The sequence below is a fragment of the Felis catus genome, chromosome X, assembly GCF_018350175.1.
Source record: "Felis catus isolate Fca126 chromosome X, F.catus_Fca126_mat1.0, whole genome shotgun sequence".
In the NCBI taxonomy this organism is placed as follows: domain Eukaryota; kingdom Metazoa; phylum Chordata; class Mammalia; order Carnivora; family Felidae; genus Felis; species Felis catus.
In genome coordinates this window covers 24482309-24497780 of record NC_058386.1, presented here as the reverse complement: position 1 = coordinate 24497780, position 15472 = coordinate 24482309, and the positions used below count along the sequence as shown (strand labels likewise).

Here is a 15472-nt window from a genome sequence, read left to right as displayed (position 1 = left end):
AGGACATCTTTGTTGCTAGGGAGTGGCAGAGTCTCAGAAACGAATGTTCATCTCGAAAGTTAAGTCAGCTTCTGAATAAGTCTGGGAGGCTACGACATGAACACTCCAGGTACGAGAAGTAGCAGTCAACAATTTATAATGTAATTTTTAGGTACAATGTATATGTACGAAATATATTGTCAAACACACACACACACACACACAGTGCATATCTTATACATAGCCCATGATTATTTATTAAACAGCACATACACGAGTTTTGAAAAATTAAGTGATATTCCTTCTTATCAAAAAGGAAATCCAGATTAAAAGCTCCTCCGACAGGGGTGCCTGGGTGGCTCAGTCAGCTGAGCATCAGACTTCTGCTCAGGTCATGATCTCATGGTTTATGGTTTGAGTCCCACATCAATCCTCGTGTCAGCCTTTGCGCTGACCACAGGGAGTCTGCTTCAGAGTCTGTCTTCTTCTCTCTCTGTCCCTGCCCCATTCGTACTCTCTCTCTCTCTCAAAAAATAAACATTAAAAAAATTAAAAGCTCCTCTGACATAATTTTATAGCCACAGTAACACATCGCCTTTGAGAGAATTTGTCCTGTGAATAGCAAGTTTCTTTTATTGTCCATAGCTCCCTTCACCCTAGAAGTTGGGGCAGAGAACTTATTTTTTTCTTTTATCTTTGTACTTTCAGAGGGGAAAACTAAAGTATCTATTCAAGTAATTCTTACTTAGATTAAAGCCCTTTAAAGTTAAACTACGTAAGAAGGCATATATTAAAGTTCATATATTAGTTTACCTATGGTTATCCTCAGAGTTTACTCTAAGCTCTCTGTGTCTCTTATTTCCATGTGAAATACCTCACCCCTACAGAGTTAGCCAAAATGATATGAGTATTCTTTAAGAAGTGAATGGACATAACAAATGTGTTTTTGCATCTGACAAACCAATTAAGATTCTACTTTCTGAACACTGCATATTCTTAAGCATACAGAAAAATTTTAACCGAATAAATTTCAATAGTGATTTTGATGACAGTTTGACACTGGTGATTTGTGCCGGTATATATGCAAACTCATTCTCTTTCAGCCTTTCTCTTTTTTTTTTTTTTTCCCGCGATGGAACACAGTATCAGTACTGAGAAAAGCTGAAATTCAAATGCCATGCCATATTAAATCTATGTCACTCAATTTAGAGTCTTACCAATTCAAATTACTTACAAGTAAAAGTGGTTTTTGAAACACCCATAGGTTTACAGGAATGCAAATACATCTCACAGAGTCTTTGTTATCATATGCACAACAGTACGTTAATACCAGTACAGTTATTATTCCCTGATTATCAGAAAGCCAATATGGTTATTCAAAAGTACATTTTCAATATCTGAGGCTTCGTTTATTTGAATATATGTCATATATTCAAATGTTAAGATTCTCAAATATTCTGATATATGCATTCAAATGAAAATAGTACCACAACTAATCCTTGAAAGTAAAGAGTAAAAAGTGGTTCTCTAACAGTGAAAGAAAAAGGGACTGACAGAGGTAATAATAAAGTTTGGGGAAACAATGATTTATTTATCTGTCAGCACCACACAAAATTGCATATTCCAAAACTTGAGTAGATACTTAAGTGTGAGGGGCAGTTACTTTCCCCAACATTTGACTCATATTGCAAGCATCATGACGATACCGCTATATTGAACATCTTTAGAGAAAGCTGTGTCGGCTCCCATGCTACTCTTTCATTCTCCATCAAAAGCAATGCAGGGTCAAAATCCCTCAGAGGACTACCTTACAGCAGCACAGACACATGCCTCCTGATGGCAACTTCATTTCTCATAATTATCAAATCAAAAAAGATTTCTAAAGAACTATCTTGACATACATCTGGTTCTCACTGGCCTCACAAAAGCATTTTTAGTACAGTTAAGAAGGTGGGATCAGTCAGGTACTGTGTTAATGGCTTCCAGGAGTTCCACAACATGCTTAAAGCTAGAGTTCTACACTTGTGTATTTGGAAAGTCACATTGGAACCTATCCTCCTGAGAGCTTACCACCTTGCATACACATCTTTATCTCCTTCATAATATTTGGCACAGCGCTTCTCAGTTAATACACCTTCAATTAATGAATACAGAAAGAAGGACAAAAAACATTGCATGAAATACTCAGAATTACTTGATCTATCCAATGCAGCCATGATTTTTATTTCAAAAACAATTCACAGGCTATGCCAAAAGATGTCTGCTAAGATCAGAAAAAAATCTCCCAAAGGAAAACTTCAGGAGACATTCAGGCATAGTTTGCGGGCAGCTGAATACTTCAACACGTCTTAAATCCATGTACCCCTGCAGTATATTATAATTTGAAATAAGATCATGGTAATGTTATTATTGAGTGCTTTCTATATATAAAACACTAGGCCAGAACTCGGGAGATAAAACTCTGGGCAGGAAATGTATTCCTCTAGGTGGTAGCAGGATAGGATACTACACAGGTATATAAACCACAAGGCAAAGGAAGGTAATTTAGGCTACTCTTTCAGAGTATGCTGGCAGTCCAGATGATGGTATCAGGGGTCACGAGACACTATTTAAATGGAATCCATTCAAGAGGCAATATGAGCTGAAACTGAGTTGCAGATAAAATGAAGTATGTATAGATTTGAATAGTTCTGCAGATAAAAAATTTGAGACACAAGAGAATTCAGATATACTTTTGGAAGACAATTTACATTTTTTTAAAGAGGCAGATGGGTGATGGGTATTAAGGAGGGCACTTGTTGTAGTGAGTACTGAGTGTTGTATGTTAAGTGATGAATCACTCAATCGTACTCCTAAAGCCAATATTGCACTTTATGTTAACACACTAAAATTAAAGAAAAGAAAAGAAAAATAAAGAGGGAGAGTGACCCTTAGACTGAAAAACCAAATGCAGCTGAGACTTTATAGTGGAAACCTAACCATGGTAGGCATAATAATAACCCCTAAAGACACCCACATCCTACTTCTAGGAACCTGTGAATTTTTACCTTGTATGGCAAAAGGGACTTTGCATTTGTGATTAAGAAACTTGAGACGGGGAGATTATCCTTAATTATTATGGTGGGCCCAACATGATTACAAGGATCCTTCAAGACTGAGAAGAGAAAAAAAGGAGAAAAAGAAAAGAAGCAGAGCCTGGAGTGAAGCACTTTCAAAGATGTAGGATGGCACCATGAGGCAAGGTATGGAGGCAGCTGGAAAAGGCAAGGAAATGGATTCTCTCATAAAGCTTCCGGAAGGAACACAGCTCTCCTGACACTCGGATTTTAGCCTGTACGATCCATTTTGGATTTCTTGCCTCCAGAGAAAGAGATAACACATTTGTGTTGTTCAAAGCCACTAAGTTTGTGATAATGTGGTACAGCAGCAACAGGAAACTAGTATATTTAGACTACTCATGCTTAGGGGTGGAAGTAGGAATTAGAACCAAAGGGAGAGAGAAAACATCAGAACAATCAGAAGGTAAGTTAGAGATGCAGGTATCATGGCATATATAACTGGTTAGTAGAAGCAGAGAGAGAGAAAAGAGGAGACCTGAGAAAACTAATAAATCTAAGGACTTTAACAGGGCACTGGCTATCTTTGAATAAACAGAGAGGTTACATTCATCACCCAGTACATCTTTTGGTCACCGCCTTTAATACATTAAATAAACGAGGGAATACTGCACCAAGACATCCTAGAAAGCAATCAGTAATGTCTATATGAAGCTAGGGCTACTGAAATACATGAATAACTACTAAAGAAGAACAGCTGAGAGGACCAGGGATATCTGGAGAGTTAAGAGGTAGGCTCAGCAAAAGAGGAAATCCCTTTAGGAAAGTTCTTGCTCTTTCCAGCAGCAACTGTGGATTACTGGGAAATTCCTTAAGGTGAAAAGAACATTCTAAGATAGTCCTGCCATGGATACAGCAGCTGAGTTTATGTATGAGTTGGATGTAAGTCAAATACGCTGTGTCAAAAGAGCAATAGGAGTCAGTTGAAGTAGTACTGGATGATGATGCTGGGCCCTAAGAAGACTTACTAGCTCACTTTGACCTTAAGCAAACTCCTTCCATCCTGGACCTTACTTCCTCTTCTGTAACAGGATACAGTTAAACAGAGCATTCTCTAACGTTCTTTTAGTTCTCATATTCCTTAACACTGATGGGTATTTTCATCTCCTCCCTCTACACTAATCCTCTCCTCCAAGTCTTCTCTCTCCTAAATTAATAAATATTTATTTCCTCAAATAAAAGTGGAAAACATGATGTAGAAGGGTAGGTGGGACTAAGCGTTTAATAATGAGAGTGCTATGTGGAAGGAACTGCAATACATACAACAGGAATGTGTCAAGAAGACAGTTTCTTACACCATATAACACCCTAACACAGAGGTTGGCAATATTTTGCTATAAAGGGCCTCAAGGTAAATAATTTAAGATTTGTGGGACACATAAGTTCTGTATTCCATGTTCTTTTTTTCTACCTACAGTACTTTGAAAAAAGTAAAAACCTCATGGGCTGCACCAAAATTGGCTGTGGGCTACATGTTTGTTAGCCACATGGGTTAAAGCTTGCTAACCCCTGGTCTAATAGGTCATTATCAACGTGGATACAGAGAACGAGCATGAAATTTAATGTAAAGGCAGTTAAGGAAAACTGAGTCAAGGTACTATGAGACTCTAGAGGAGACTTTCTTAGGAAATGCTTTCGTGTACATGACATGGGACTGTGTGAAGGAACTCTTTCTGTGTGCAATTTGGTATCTTTCAAGTGAAACCCGTATCGTCACAAAGCAAACCAAATGCGTGGTGGAGAAAGGAGGCAGGGAACAGACCCAACACATTCATAAACAAAGAAAGCTGAAGACCTAAAGCTATCAAAACCTTTGGCTCAAATTATGAACCATGCTTAAAGCTTCCCCTACATCTGCACATTTTGGTTAAATAATGAATCTATTCATTTCTGTCATACTTTAAACCAGTTGGATTTGGATTTTGTTTCTTTTGATCAAAAGTATGGTAACTGATACAATGTGAAAAGATGCCTCCTTCTATCATTAACCCTCATCCAATTTCAGGCCCCCAACACGTGGCACATGGCATCTTCAGATGCACAACCCATCAATCATCTTTTCCCGAGGCCTAGGAGAGCCAGGGGTATAGTGAGGCTCAGAGATCAAGGAAGGCTGGGAAATATCTTGGTAATATAGCTTCCAAAGAAAAAAAAAATGTTTCATTTTACCTAGGGAAAATGTCCTGAGTCAAAATAATCCACACTACAATAAACTGCTTTAAGATATGGGTCTGATTTCTGTCTACAGTCATAACACTGCTTACAGGTATTAGTCCTGTAGAAATTTCTATATTTGGGAAGCCTAAAGAACTCTCCAATTTAAATTTCTTTAGTGTTTATTTATCTTTGAGAGAGAGACAGAGACAGAGACAGAGCACGAGCAGGCGAGGGGCAGTGAGAGAAGGAGACATAGAATCTGAAGCAGGCTTCAGGCTCTAAGCTGTCAGCACAGAGCCCAACGCGGGGCTTACACTCAGGAACCATGAGATCATGGCTTGAGCTTTAGTCGGACACTCAACCGACTGAGCCACCCAGGGGCCCCAGAACTTAGCAATTTTAGAGAATGGCATTGAAGTCTAAGTTTTGTAGTAGAATGAATAGTGGCCCTACAAACATGTCTGCATTCTAATCCCCAGAAGCTGTGAATGGTACAATAAATAACTATTATTTTTTAAAAAATTCAAAATTTTCAGAAGAAAAACACCCTGCAAACAATAAGAAATATACTGGAACTTCTCTAACTTTTACCTATATACATGCACGTGTATTCATCACATCTAAGATACAGTAAATACCTATCCTTTCCTGCTCAGTTTTCAGTCAAGTTAAAATGGCTCAATTCCAGATTGCTGTTTTTAAATTTTAAAACAAGACAGGAATGAGCATTAGCCGTATTTCTTTTTTAATCTTTTACTAACCTTTCTGTGTTTGATGGCTTTTAATGCCATCTTTTTGTGTTGGATTGTGTGTTGCCTGTCATGACCTCAGCATGGCCATGGCACCTTTGTCCTGTGCACTGTGTTTCCAAGGGAAAACCTGTAACTAAACTTTCTAGAATCCCTTTCCCTCTATGTTGCAAGATTGTTTTGGCCAATTAGAAACAGTTATACTTTATTAGGGCATTGAAGACAAGGATGGGCCATTGGTCTCTCCACCAGTTACAGCAAAACAGATCGCACATGTGGAGTCAACAGCGGCTTCTCAGAGAGCTCCTCCAGGGAATCATGTGCTAAGGTGCATGGATAACAAACAATGGCTTCCCTCCTATCCCATGTTCTCATTTTGTGAATTCTAAGAGGGGTTCCCTGACCTGTCTTCCATCTTTCCAATGGTTGTAAAGTCCTCTAGTTCCTTGAGTTGAAACTCTTCCAAGTTGCAAAACCTATGGTGGCTTTTACCTTCCTGACACAACCCTACTACATACATTCACTGTTTCTACTAGCCCTGGGAGATCATGCTTTTTGTAGCTATTTAAGTAACAAAGCAGCTGGATCAAGCAGTGAGTAGTGGAACTTAATACCGCACTAGATGATATATATCAGTAACACCAAAATAAGAAGAAATACATAGCAAGTAGTAGTCAACTCTAATCCAGGTTCTATAAACAATTAGCTACGTACTATTAAGTCAGTCACTTCATTACCACAGACATCAGTTTCCTCAACTGTACGAAAAGGCCAGGCACAGTTTATCTCAAGGGTCATTTCCAAAATTAATCATTTAATTAATTATGTATGTATCAATGATATGTCAGAGACAAAATCCCCTGATACCATGGTGGAATAAACTATCAATATGAGGCAAAACACACACACACACACACACACACACACACAGTCCCAAAAGTGTTTAATATTTTCATATATTTTCTTAAGTCCTTCTGTTCAAATTATGCTCATGATTACACATAAGCATAATTTGAATAGGTAGTATTTTATCAAGCACAAACCAACCATGGATAAGGTACCTTAATTCCATTAAATTTTTGTTTCTACATATAGAATATACATTACTATGTTTATGTGTTAAGTCCAATGGTAAATACAATGGGAAGAAAAACTAAGAAATCAAAATCTAGCTAAAGACAGTCTAATTTAATCCTTCCCCTGGTCTAAAGCAAATTTAGTAAATCATAAACATTAAACAATAATGCACAGCAATTATTAAGGTACCCAAATAGCAAAGAATGCATGCAGTTATTATTGTTATATATGCACCTATAAATGAACATATAAAACCTATTAATTTTATTGGGACTCTGTACATATCCTAAACAAGCAACTCTGAATCTTAGGTTTCTGAGGACAGTAATGATATTACATAATTTTTTCAAATTTTCTACAAAGATGATTCACTATTTATGTAACTGAATTAAATTCTTTTAATGTGATTTTTTTATTTTTGAGAGAGACAGAGCATGAGTGGGGAAGGAGCAACAAGAGAGGGAGACACAGAATGTGAAGCAGGCTCCAGGCCCTGAGCTGTCAGCACAGAACCAGATGCAGGGTTCAAACTCATGAACCGTGAGACCATTACCTGAACTGAAGTTGGATGCTTAACCGACTGAGCCACCCAGGAGCCTCAAACTGAATTAAATTTTAAGTTACTGTAAAACTTTCATAAACATTTACAATTAAGCAAATCTCTTGTCAGCAACGGGTTCCTATATTTTATTGCAAATATTTGGACTTGATAACAGTATGTGTCTGGCTTAAACTTCACTTTAGTTTACCTAAGATTGTTATATTTGTTTTAGCCAGTTTGCTTACACAGGCTTAGGGAAATCTTGGTAAGTTTACAATATATTCTACAGGACAATTTTAGTTATAAAAATAGTCACTAAAAATTCCTTCAGTAAAGGAAGGAAACATTAATTAGCTAAGAAATAAATTCGTTTGCTCCAAGTCCTATCTTAGGATATCTTATGTAACTTTCATACATACAAGAAATATTTCAAATTATGTGATATACCAAGATTTTCAAAAAAAAAATCTTTCAATTAAAGTATCCTAAGATGTCGGTGTTTGCATTTTCTCAGCCAAAACTGTATTTCTTTAAGGAAATAATTGACTATTTTTATACTACAATATTGGAGCAGTTTTAAGATGATGAACACGTCCAGATTTGTTTGTGGCACCGACCTGCAATTCGCAGAAAGGCACAGATACAGGACTGTGCTCTCATGGCTTCTGCAGAGTTCCTGCAGTTTTGGAGTAAATAGCAAGAATACGGGTAAGTAGAACTATGGCACCTTTTAAAAGGCCTCCAATGATCCCTCAATATAAACACAATGAGTACTTTGTACAAACTCAGTTTCATCTTCAAAAATTTCCAAAATACTTGGGTGTATAATCACAGAAAGTCCTGGGGGAAAACTGAAGCTCAGAAAGTAGATGTCATGCTCTTGAGACACCAGTCAGACTAAAGAAACTTAGTCTTATTTAGGTCAGGAACGCTAATGTAAATCTTATAATCATTTAAAAATTCCATAAAATACTAGAAAGTGAATCTATTTTATGAAGAGAATTTCTAAGAACAAAGTTATAAATCATTAGCCTTACATCATATGAGAAACAATAAACTTCAACTAGGACTCAGAGACTGTCAGGCCATAACTGTCAGCTTTCAGAGTCCAAGATGAAAGCATACTTGAAATATGTGTAACCATATATTCCAATATAAAACACAACTAATTAAATAAATGAAATAAAATTTTTGTTTCTGGCCACTCATCTTGTGAAATTATCTTAGGAAAATATACCCATTCTTACTGCTAGTTTTACAATAGAGTACTTATTCATTATTCACCAGTAACTGTCGACGCCTGTAATTTGGTTATGCTGCAAATTACATACTTTAGGTCACACCCGTCTTCAAGCTCTAAAATCTTTGTTTTCCCAAGTAATATTAACCATATTTTAAAACACAAAATTTAAGGCTGTATTTTTAAAGTTTTTATTTACATTACAGTTAGTTACCATACAGTGTAATATTAGTTTCGGGTGTACAATATAGTGATTCAACACTTTGTACATCACCTTGTGCTCATCACAAGTGTGCTCCTGAATACCCATCACTTATTTCACCCATCCTCCCCACTCATTTCCCCTCTAATAACTATCAGTTTGTTCTCTATACTTAAGAGTCTGTTTCTTAGTTTGCCTCTCCTTTTTTTCCCTTTGTTTTTGTTTGTTTCTTAAATTCCACATATGACTGAAATCACAAGACTTCACATGCAAAAAATAAGCCTCTACTAAATACCAATCCCTCTTGTCCTTAACGTTTTGTAAATCTAAAATTATACATTCAGGTGAATTCTAAACAGGTAAAAAAAAAACTTTTCTTTCAAAAACCTTTTTCAGTTTGGAACTACACCGCACAAAACCCAAGTTTAAGCTTGCTGGCATGACTAAGCTATGCCTCTGGCCTCATGATTTATCTTCCTACCATTTGGTTTGTAATTTAGGCATCAGCAGTTGGAATCATGATCAAAAGTGAAGAGGTGCCTAGAGCTTTCAGGCAGTCATGATAATTATGTACATTACTAAACTGCTCAATCATATCTAGACCAACAATCCTGTCACCATTTACAAGTCCAATGATCTTAAAACTCTCCCCACCGAAACAGAAAATTGCTCACCAATAAAATGGCATGTCCATCATTCAGTTACATGTCAGTTCAACATGACAAAAAGGTCATCTTCCAGAGGAGACTTAGACCCTCTATGGTGAAAATTAATTAATTAGCTACCTTCCTAAATCCTAAGATACAACGACTAGCAATGTGCACTTGGGGAAAAAGGTCACAACACTTAGACAAGGACATTCAATACAGTACCAAAAGGCACCCCAAATCTTTTCTAGTTTGCATATTCTGGTTTAAGACAACATGTCTCTTGTTTCACAGTAAATGTCTACATTTCATTATGTATCCTGTACTTGGTGTACAACTGGTACAACTGGTTTAGAGACGTCTCTAAGCACATTAAATATGATGTTGATTCTACTAATAGTCTCCTGTTAGTGTTGTTCTGGGAGATTATGACAACCTGTTGCTCTCTCAGCATGGTAGGTTCTAAACACTCTCCTTCCATCCATCATTTTGAAAGATCTGTCTCATATATGGGGATCCACTGCAAATAAACTGATAGTAGGAGTTCATGATTACTGACTTACAGGTTACAGCGCTTAAAATTCAGTATCTAAGGCCTTACAAGGGATAGGGTGGGAAGACATAAGGTCATAAGAAACACTTGATTTTTTTCTACGTCTTCCTTACACAATAATCACTTACAACATATTTCTAGAAATACCACTATTTATATAAAGAAGGATCTCTTTATCATCATTAGATTACCAGATAAGTTTTAAGTTTCATAAAGAGCCATCTGATCAAATTTCATATATGTGCAATTGAATAAATTTCTCTACATTGTCTTAGGTTTATATATGTAATATCTTACACTGGGCTTTATAACTGAATTATTGTTACTGTTAATAGCCTAATAGCTAAAATTTACTGAACACTGAATATGTATCAGATACTATGCTAAATGCTTTACCTGTATTACCAACGATTCTCTGAGATGTACTATTAAGTTCTTACCCATATATAAGAAAACTGTGGACTATGGAGTCTAAGTAACTCTTCTCAAGTCTCATAATTTGTGGTGATGGAGACCTTCAAATTTAGATTTTCTTTTGAATTAAGAGTTCTAGGTTAATTGTGGAAAAGATACTGTTTGTCCTTAAGATCACTAGATTTTTGGTTCTGTGTTTTCCATCATCCTTTGGTCTAACTATTGACTCCTCCTTTCCCATAATACCTTTCTTCCATTCAACAGTCACATTCTCCTTTTCTTTCCTTTCTACCAAAACTGTCCTGGATATAAAGCATCACTCTTCCAAGAAGTATCTGTGTGTGATACAGGAAATAACCATTTTGCCTCAAGAATAAAGATGTAGTATTAGAATTCTAGTCATTGCTGGGCCCAGGTAATAGCCTAAAATCAAAGGAGAGGAAGACTTTCTTGCATTTCATTCCATGAGATCAAGCAGGCCACAACCTGAACAGAAGACAAACCTAATGTAACATACCACAATACTTTTTCTTTGATAGGGTTTTTTTAAATTTTTTTTTATTTTTTTAAATTTATTTTTGAGACAGAGAGAGACAGAGCATGAATAGGGGAGGGGCAGAGAGAGAGGAGACACAGAATCTGAAACAGGCTCCAGGATCTGAGCCGTCAGCACACAGCCCGATGCGGGGCTCGAACTCACAGACCGTGAGATCGTGACCTGAGCCGAAGTCAGACGCTTAACCGACTGAGCCACCCAGGCGCCCCTCTTTGATAGGGTTCTTGAGAACACCACTTCCAGCATTGGAAAACCATTGGAAGATTAGATAAAAGATGCAGTCTAAGCAAAGAAAACTATAGCTGTCTGTTCTTGGCTACATAAACACTTTGCTGGAAATTATAGACTGAAACATAAATTCACAAAGACGAGGTATTTGAAAAATCAGTTGGAAAACTATTATTCCCTTAATTTCAGGAATTTGGTTAAATCTTGGTCTTAAGTAAACATGACATAAGTCAGGCCAAGATAGTGTTGACAATCAGATCTATGGTTTATGAATAAAAGGATGGAGGAGGGCACCTTTTGGGATGAGCACTGGGTGTTGTATGGAAACCAATTTGACAATAAATTTCATATACTGAAAAATAAATTGAAAAAAAAAGGATGGAAATGAAGTCCTAAGAGCAAATTCTGCCAAAGGATCCTGGATATTAGACCAAACTTTAAGATGCAGTCTACAAATGTTGAGATGCAGATGGCAAGGGGTAAGAAACACATCCAATCACTGGTGTTGGCCAACAAAACAAAGACAGAATCACAGCTAAAGATTACGGTACATGAATCATCTTTCAGATGCCTGAGGGCATACAGCAGTGCACATGCAAAAGTCTGGTGCCAGTTTAACAATGATTCAGGACACTAGTAAGACAAAAAGAAATCGAGAGGCTATAGACTAGGGCCCGGCAACTCTGTCCATGGATCCAGGAGATGCAACTGGTTTCAGTAACCACCACCAGGTGGATGGTATTTACTAGTACAAGAATGGGACTGTGTAACTTCCTTGCTGACTTCGAATAACTTTTGTGGTTTGTGTGAAATACCATTTGGTTATAGACTTGCCCACTCCCACAAAGCATTTATGATTCTACAGTAAGTGGTTATTTCACTTGAGACCCAGTACCTCAAAGATGACTTTCTGTCTAACAAAATATCACCACAAGCTCTCTATAGGATATTTAACCCAGATCAAGTAGATTTCTCTGTGTACCCACAGGGAGAGGGTAGAGAAAGAAAACTAGAAAGGAAACTAATGTCTTCATTATGTACCTGTTTGTGACACGGGCCATATTATGCTACTTACGTACTATATCTCATTTAATCCTCACCACCAACGTAAGAGGTTACCATTTTAATCATAATTTATTCAAACTAGAAAACAATGTTCCAAAATATTAACTTTCTTGTCCAGAGTGGCACAGTGAAAAGTAGTAAAAGTCATTTTGGATTTGAAATTGGCACAATCACTTCAAAGATACACAACAAAACCAACAACCAAAAAAAAAAAAAACCACGTTCCATATGGCACCTTGAAAAATCACAACTTCCTCCATCCAACATCCAACTGAAAGAGACTTGACTCCTGGTTTCACCTCCTGCATACCCAAGTGTGGAAGTTGTCACTCCTGTATGTGCAATAAAAGAAACCTAGACAAAGTGAAAATCAATTACTTTTTTTGGGATCCAGCAGAGAAATGAGGGAGCAAAGCAAACTGCCACCCTGAATTCCGGAGAGACTGGCACATGGAAAGTCACAGCCAAGATATGTTTACTTGGAACAGATGTCAATGGGACCATACATTGTTAAGAATACTTTAAATGGCAATTTTGACTAACTGCTGGAGGCTGAGCGTGGACTGGAATAAAAGTGAGAGACTGAGGGACAGAGTCTTGCATGACCTCCCAAATTTTTATGGGCTTTATCTGCCAGAACTCCGTAAGAATTCTTACAGTAAAGATCCAAGGAAGGTCCCATCATGGCTCAACAGGGGAAAAGGAAGAATAACCATTAGGAAATAAGCTCAGAACCTTTTGAACAACAAAGGTCTACTTTCCAAGGAAAAGATTTTGTGAGCCTTATCTCTGCTGATGGAGGGCATTCCTGTAGAATTCTCTAGAAATCCTGTTTCAAAGTGGAAAAAATAAAACACAGCTAAGGGGAATCAAATCTTCAAAGAAAAAGAATGGAAACACTGTAGCCAAAGAGGGCAGCAGGGGAGTAGGGGTGAGGGGGAATGCTATGACAGAGAAACAATTATGAAGATCACCTCCTCGACAATAAAAGAATGAGATTTAATCATAAGACTACAGAACGCTCTCCCTCCCTCACACCATACCACCACACCAACAAGGTCTAGTGTAATGACAGAAGATTCAACTGATAAGAGGTATAAGACAAACTTTCCCTGAAAATGAATACTTAGAGAAAACTAAAGACAACAGACAAAAGAAAAATAAAGACATTAGAGGCATTTGGAGCCTTTAGCACTTATAGATAGAGGTAATACTACACACACATCAATTACTATCCAGATTAACCTAAATCCTTGTATTAGAAAGCCAATTTACCTCAGTTACTAATACCTGATACAACATTTCTAGCTTTCACCAAAAACTTACAGAGCATGACAAGAGGCAAGAAACACACACACACACACACACACACACACACACACACACACGCGCACGCACACACACACGCACACACACACACACACAGCCTGAAAAGACAAAGCAGCAATCAGAACAGGACTCAGATATGACGCAGAGATTTATCACATGAGGAATTTAAAATAAATATCATTAATATGTTAAGGTCTGTAAGGAAAAAAGTAAGCAAAGGCAATAAATATGGGTAATGTAAATAGTAAGCTATAAACTCTAAGAAATAATCAAATGGAAGTACTACAAATCAAAAACATAGTAACATAAACGAAGTGTGCCCTTAATGAGCTCATCAGTAGGCAACACAAAGCCAAGGAAAGAATCACTGAAATTGAAGATAGGCCCATAAAAACTTTCCACACTAAAATGCAAAGACAAAAAAATATGAAACACAAAGAACATTCAGGAACCAAGTAACGGGGACATCTGGGGGGATCAGTTTAGCTTCCAACTCTTGATTTTGGCTCAGGTCATGACCCCAGGGTCAGGGGATCTAGCCCCACATCGGGCTCACATGGAGCATGCTTAAGATTCTCTCTCTGTCCTCCTCCTCCCTCTGCCTCTCTCACCCCCTCTTTCTAAATTAAAAATTAAAGTAAAATAAAAAGAACCAAGGGACAATTTCAAAATGGGTTACATGTAAATGAATTACAAGAAGGAAAGGAAATAAAGTGGAGAATAAGTATTTGAGGGAATAATTACAAAAATTATCCAAAACCAACAAACAGAGATGAAATCTTAAGTCCAGGAAACTCACTGAACACGAAATATTTTAAAAGCTACATCCAGGTATATCATATTCATACTGCAGAAAACCAAAGACAAGGAGCAAAATCTTAAAAGAAGCCATTGTGGGGCATGGTTGGGGAGGGGTATCTTATAGGAACAAAGACAAGTACTACAGCAAACTTCTCATCAAAAACCATCCAAGTAAAAAGACAGCAGAGTGATATACTTAAAGGGTGAAAGAGAAAACTCCCACCAATCTAGAAGTCATTATCCAGTGAAATTATATTTCAAAATGAAATGAGAAATGAAGTCTTTCCCTGAAAAACAAAACCTGAGGTATTTCAGTGCAGCAGACTTTCCCTGTAAGAAGTATTAGAAAAAAGTTTTCAGGAAGAATTAAATGATATGGGTCAAAAACTAGGTTCTACATGAAGAGAGGAAAAGCATCAGAGATGGATAGAGTATTTTATTTTTCTTATTCTTATCTGATCTAAATTATTGTTTAAATTTATAACACAGTAAAAATGGATTGAGTGATTGTAACACGAGTATAGTGACACAAATGACAGTATCGAAAAAGAGAAGGGAACAAGTGGGACATTCTGTTATAAATAACGGCCCTACACATGAAGTATTTGATAGAAGACTCAAATTAGATAAAAACATGTATTTCCAACACGAGGGAAACAGCTAAATTTTTTTGAAAACAGGTGTAATTGAAATGCTAAGAGAGGAGATGAAATGGACCATATAAATGCTCAATTATCATGAGAAAAGGCAGAAAAAGAGGGAAAATAAAAATAAAGAACAAATGCCACATATATAAAAGTTACAGGTATGTGACTATC

The 15472-nt window shown here is 37.0% G+C and overlaps 1 protein-coding gene across 3 annotated transcripts in view; it reads right to left on the bottom strand.

Annotated features, from left to right (window-relative positions):
- IL1RAPL1 (interleukin 1 receptor accessory protein like 1) overlaps positions 1 to 15472 on the bottom strand; it is a 1343469-nt gene that overhangs the window by 1106921 nt on the left and 221076 nt on the right. The window lies entirely within an intron of this gene.